General features: G+C 35.7%; 2 long non-coding RNA genes across 2 annotated transcripts in view; one reads left to right on the plus strand and one right to left on the minus strand.

Moving 5' to 3' along the window:
- Nucleotides 1–750: 750 nt before the first annotated feature.
- Nucleotides 751–5,193, minus strand: LOC127006223 (uncharacterized). Its single transcript, XR_007759286.1, has 3 exons — nucleotides 5,066–5,193; nucleotides 1,664–4,914; nucleotides 751–1,625 (listed from the first exon to the last, which is right to left on the minus strand). It is a non-coding gene; the product is annotated as an uncharacterized LOC127006223 (long non-coding RNA).
- LOC127006225 (uncharacterized) overlaps nucleotides 3,858–6,000 on the plus strand; it is a 3,028-nt gene continuing 885 nt past the window's right edge. Inside the window, exons 1-2 of the long non-coding RNA XR_007759291.1 lie at nucleotides 3,858–3,956; nucleotides 4,060–6,000. The exon at nucleotides 4,060–6,000 is cut by the window's right edge and continues 885 nt beyond it. This is a non-coding gene — a long non-coding RNA (uncharacterized LOC127006225). The remainder of the gene's footprint in view (nucleotides 3,957–4,059) is intronic.

Genomic DNA, 6,000 nt, shown 5'->3' on the forward strand with positions numbered 1-6,000 from the left:
GCACTTGACTCCGTTCGCTGCATTTCACTGTTCCTCGGCAGGCTAACACTTCACTGATTTTTTTTTCTTTGCAATTGTTTTATCTTAATTTATCTATTGCCTTGTTTGTTGTTGTTTCTTCCTCTTCTTCCGTTTTTATATTATTTGTTTTGTCGATTTCGTAATATTTTTTTTAACTAAATTCACTCGCACACTTTTTCATCCTTTTTTTTTTATTTCTCTTCCCTATTCATATCTTTTTTCTTTCTTTTTTATCTTTCTTTCCTATCTTTGTTATTTCTTTCTTCTTATACTCACATTACTTCTTTTCCATTTCTTTCCCTCCACTTTTAACTCTCCCTGCTCTCGTTCTTTTTCTTTTTCTTTTTATTGACGGATAATTTTCATCGTCTACTTTCATTTGTGTTGTTCCTTTTTCTTCCTTCCTTATTATCTTTCTTTTTGATTAGTCTTTCTTTCTCTTCCTTTTGTTTCCATTCTACGTCAATGTTGTTTTCTTTGTTTCGTTGGTTTTATTTAATTTATCGCTTTTTCCTTTCCCTTCCTTTCTCTCTGTTTCCTTTTTAATTATATCCTTCTTTCTTTCTCTCATTTTTTTTTCATTTTCTGTCATTCCTTCTTTCTTTCTTTCTCATTTTTGTCTTTCTTTTCTGTCATTCCTTCTTTCTTTCTTTTTTTTCTCATTTTTTGTCAATCTTTTCTATCTTATTTTCTCATTTCTTTTTTCTTCTCTTTTCTTAACTTTCTTTTCTTCCTTCCCACTTTCATCATTTGTTTTCATTTCCATCATTCCTTCTTTCTCTCTTTCTCATTTTTTGTCAGTCTTTTCTATCTTATTTTCTCATTTTTTTATGCATCTCTTTTCTTAACTTTCTTTCCTTCCTTCCTACTTTCATCATTTGTTTTCATTTCCTTCCATTTATTCACTCTCTTCCAATTTCCTTCCTTTGTTTTTCATTCAATGCCTAACTTACACACATATACGTACATACTTTCCCAACACACACACACACACACACACACACGCTACCTTCACTTCCTTCTTTCCTTCACATATTATCCTACACACACTCATTCCTTTGTACCTCTTAAAATCTCATGTTTCCTCAACCTTCTCTGTTTCACACATACACACACAAACACACACATATGTACGAGGCTACCTACTGACTTTATTCTTAAATTCTCGGCTCTACAAAGTTATATATTAATTTTGTCTTTTTTTTTATTCTACGGGACTATATATTTCTTTCCTCTTTCTTTCTTTCTTTTTCAAACTTCTACCTCGTTTTGCTGTAACCTTTTCCTTGGCACTTTTCTTTAACTGCAAACCTTTTTTTCTGTAACTTTTTTTTTGTATTTAACTTCAATTTTTTTTCTGTTGATCTTTTTTCGTATTAAAGTTTAAACAATTTTTCCTATTGACCTTTTTTTCGTATTAAACTTCAAACTATTTTTTCTGTTGATCTTTTTTTGAGTTAAAGTTTAAAAAAAATTTCCTATCGACCTTTTTTTGTATTTAACTTCAAACTATTTTTCTGTTCACCTTTTTTTGTATTTAACTTCAAACTATTTTTGCAGTTGACCTTTTTTTGTATTAAACTTCAAATTAATTTTCTGTTGACCTTTTTTGTATTAAACTTCAAATTAATTTTCTGTTGACCTTTTTTGTATTAAACTTCAAACTATTTTTTCAGTTGACCTTTAATTTTTGTATTAAACTTCAAACTATTTTTTCAGTTGACCTTTTTTTTGTATTTAACTTCAAACTATTTTTCTGTTGACCTTTTTTCGTATTAAACTTCAAACTATTTTTTCTGTTGACCTTTTTTTGTATTAAACTTCAAACTATTTTTTCTGTTGACCTTTTTTCGTATTAAACTTCAAACTATTTTTCTGATGACCTTTTTTTCTATTCAACTGAAAAAAAAAAAAAAATCTATCAACCCTGTTTTTTTCAAATTTAACCAGATTATTTTTTCTTTAAATTCTGACTAATTTTTGTTGACCTTTTTTTTTTCTATTCAGCTGCAAACATTTTTTCTACCGACCTTTTTTTTTTTTCTCTAACTTCAAACTATTTTCTCCGTTGACTTTTTCTTTTCTATTCACCTGCAAACAATTTTTCCATCAAAGTTTTTTTCTATTCAACATCAAACTTTTTTTCCCTCTTCTCCTCCTTGACTCACACTCTTCGTAAAAGCGTCGACCGACCTTTAATTAACGTGCTTTTCGGCTAAGAACTGGGTGGCGTAACCGCTTCCAAACTACATAATAAAAACATTGATCACATCGGTCTACTCAAATTCTGTAAGCCTTTCTTTTCTATTCTTTCGTAGCTAACAATTGCCGTGAAGGTGAACACTCCCTACGTGCCTTTTTTTTTGGGTGTGTGGGGGGGGAGGGGGGGGGGGAGAGTCGAGTTGTGGTGCACTGCTTTCAAATCGCACACAAAAAAAACATTAATGGATCGGTCAACAGGAAGCGTTTTTTTTTTTTCTTCTCTCCTTTCCTTACGTCCGTCGTAGAAGCGAAAACACCCCACAACATGCCTTTTTTTTTTTTGTTTGTTTTTTTGGAGGTTTACGTCGCGTCGCACTGCACGGTTTTCAAGGACTAGATTACGTTGCAGTCCGACGCTAAGCTCTCTCGCCAAAAAATTGTGGTACTACCTATCACGGCTCCAACCTCCACGCTTTTATGATAATTACAGATTCACACGGCTATAGTACATGTTTAAAAATGACAACACACCGTTACGCTATACAGTTTTGTGAGAGGATTGAACCATAAGACTGTCTGTACACTCTCTTAAAAACAGCATGATTTACTTGCCTATACACACACACTTTAAAAATGATATCACTATTTAGGCTCTACGCTCCCTCAAAATCATATACAGATGAGGTGGCATGACCCAAGCACATGTTTCAGCCTCTCTCGGTGTTGTTCTGCTGGTAGGAGCATTTTGGGGGGGTTGTGTTGAGTCGCTTCTAACTGCAGGTTGTTGTTTTCGTTCAGTCTCAAGTGGTTAAGTTTTCACACATAACATATACAGACATTCAGCTCCCTTTATTTTTCTTGGTTCTGTTATGTATGCTCAACGGTCTCCTATAGTCTGGCTCGGGCAAATGTGCGATTGAGGGGAGTTCAGGGTAGGGTGATCCCCTTGTACAGCGTTGCCGTGTGTCTCCCAGCCCGCGATGTAGAAATGTTCTAATATAAATAAAACCATGGCAAATATGATTAGCAAATATGCATACACATTTAATCTTAGTATTGTAACGTATGAAAGAACAGTTAACTTATTATGGATAAGATATCTATAAGCACATAAAGAAACATGGCATATGTATTTTAAAGCGTTGCTAAAAAAAACGATATACTTATTATTGAGTTTCCCTTTCGTTTTGGGATGTGTAAGTAGTTTCACAATTATATTTAGATTATATCGTGAAGGAATGTACGTTAAAATAAGCTGACATAAGTATAAAAAAAATAAAATAAATAAATAAAATAAAAAAACATTCAAATCCTCGGAGCGGTAACACCATGAGAGCGAGAGAGCGAGAGAGAGAGAGAGAGAGAGAGAGAGAGAGAGAGAGAGAGAGAGAGAGAGGCAACCAACATGGGGTTATAAATGTGACATCGCTGTACTCCTGGTTATTCCTCACATGGCACCTTACAGCCGCACTTTAAGTTCACAAATTTGATGAAACTATACAGGAAAAGTCTTGTGTATTTAGTGTGGCATTGAAGACCTCACCATTTTGGATTGTATGGGATTGTATAGTTTGATTCAGGCTGTTACGAAGACACTGTGTTGGACTGTGAAATTGGCTCATTAGTGGGGTAAATAACACCTTGAGACAAAAGAAAGAGGCTTGTAAGGACTCAAACAGTTTCAAATATAGAATCAAAATAACAATAAGAACTTTAACTGGACTTTTAGTGAGGTCAATGATACCATGAGACAAAGACGAGAGGCTTATAAGGACTCAAACAGTTTCAAATATAGAATCAAAATAATAATAAGAACTTTAATGGGACTGTAGTGAGGTCAATGATACCATGAGACAAAGATGAGAGAAGGATTCACAGAGTTTAAAATCTAGAAGAAACACAATATGAAGCTTTTCAGTGAGACCTTGAGACAGAGTTAAAAGGTTGGCTCGGAGGGACTCAACACAACCACCCGAAGATCATCCTTACAGTAGCGCAACACCAGGAGACGGCGGAACATGAGCCATGGTGGCGTCACCCTTAAGTACGTACGCTATACACAGTTCTCCAAAATATTACGATTACGAAGCTGTACACTCTCCACGTCACGCTCACTCGGCGGCGGACTTGCCCTAGATTGGCGACTTAATTTTTTTTTTGTTGCTTTGTCGGAGACGTGAATGTCGTGTTTTTGTGGCCTACGCTTATACAGACTACGAATGATTGCGAAACGTTTATTGTTTGCGGGATTAAAAAGTCTTCATTCATCGTCGAACCGAGAGCACACACATACACATGTACACACACAGGTAAGAAAACCGTTAATAAAATAAGTAAAATAAAACTAGGAGTAATAAAAAAGACTTAGAAACTAACGATTAAGTATGAAGGCTTATAGGAAAGTCTCTCTCTCTCTCTCTCTCTCTCTCTCTCTCTCTCTCTCTCTCACCTAAAGCTGTTATAGTTTGTGCACAGCTTCCAATAATTTTTGCCGTCAGTGCATTCAAAATTGTACGCTTAAAGACTCCTAATAACCACAGACATTAGTTTTGTGAATCCAGAGAAAACTTTTTGTGCAATTATGAATGCTAAAACAACAACAAAAAACAACAATAACAAGAATAAAACTACAATAAACTAAAGAAATAGCTAACCAAAAGGAACAAACTCAACAACGAAAATATCACAAACCTAAAGGACTCCAGAGAAAACTTTTTGTGGAATTATGAATGCTAAAAAAACAAACAAAAAACAACAACAACAAAAATAAGACTACAATAAACTAAAGAAATAGCCAACCAAAACCGAAAGGAACAAACGCAACAACAAAAATATCACAAACCTAAAGGAATGACTAACGAAACACAGCAACCGGAGGAACATAAATGAAGCGCTATAAAAACAACAACAATCAACTACAGGAACACATCAAATACTAGAGGAAAAATAATGTAGAGAGTCTTAACTAAAGGAACATTTGAATTATTACTATGTCATTTTGTGCGGAATCATAACTGTTTCGTGCGTAGAGAAAGCATTTGGGGGCGTACACTATAGCTGCACATGGCCTCAGCGCTCGTCTCTGTATCACTGACCCCTGAGCAACGTTGCCAAATTGTCGTACACTGAACATTGCATTTATAATTTTTAGGCTCCATGACTGTCGTAACCACAAAATAACGCTAGGAAATTAAAGTTAGCGTTAAAACTGTTAAATATTGATGGGCTTCGTTCTCTTTTGCTATAGTTACCGGGCGGAAACAACAAAAAATGCAATGCGCTGAGTACGACAATTTGAACGCTGCCCTTGAGCCCGTGGTGGAAGAGAACACACTAATATAGAGAAGCTAAATCAGATACAAGACCCAGACCACAAGACCACATCAGGAAGTGCCGATTCAAAGACCAGACTTCCACAATCTACCCGAACATTACCCTGGGAGCAAGTGTCACATCCAGGGTTACCAGTTTGCCTCCCCTAGGTTTCCCCAGGTACCCATTATCGACCTGCCCGAAAGGAGGTTGAATAGCTGGGTAGAGTGAGCACCAGTCTCCTTGGGCCGGGATTCGAACCTGGACCCACGCGAGCTAATCATGTGGCTATTGAGGGTCGGAAAATAGAAAGGGATATGTTGGGAAATTAAGTAATGCTATGTTAAGTAATGTCAAGTAATGCTCTTAAGTAGTGCAGTGCTGTGTGAAGCTGTTAGGTAGTGCTGAGTGATGGATGTTATGTGGCTGGGAAAGTAATGTTTGTGTGTGTGTTTGTTATGGGAA

Source organism: Eriocheir sinensis, chromosome 32 (genome assembly GCF_024679095.1).
Source record: "Eriocheir sinensis breed Jianghai 21 chromosome 32, ASM2467909v1, whole genome shotgun sequence".
Lineage (NCBI taxonomy): Eukaryota > Metazoa > Arthropoda > Malacostraca > Decapoda > Varunidae > Eriocheir > Eriocheir sinensis.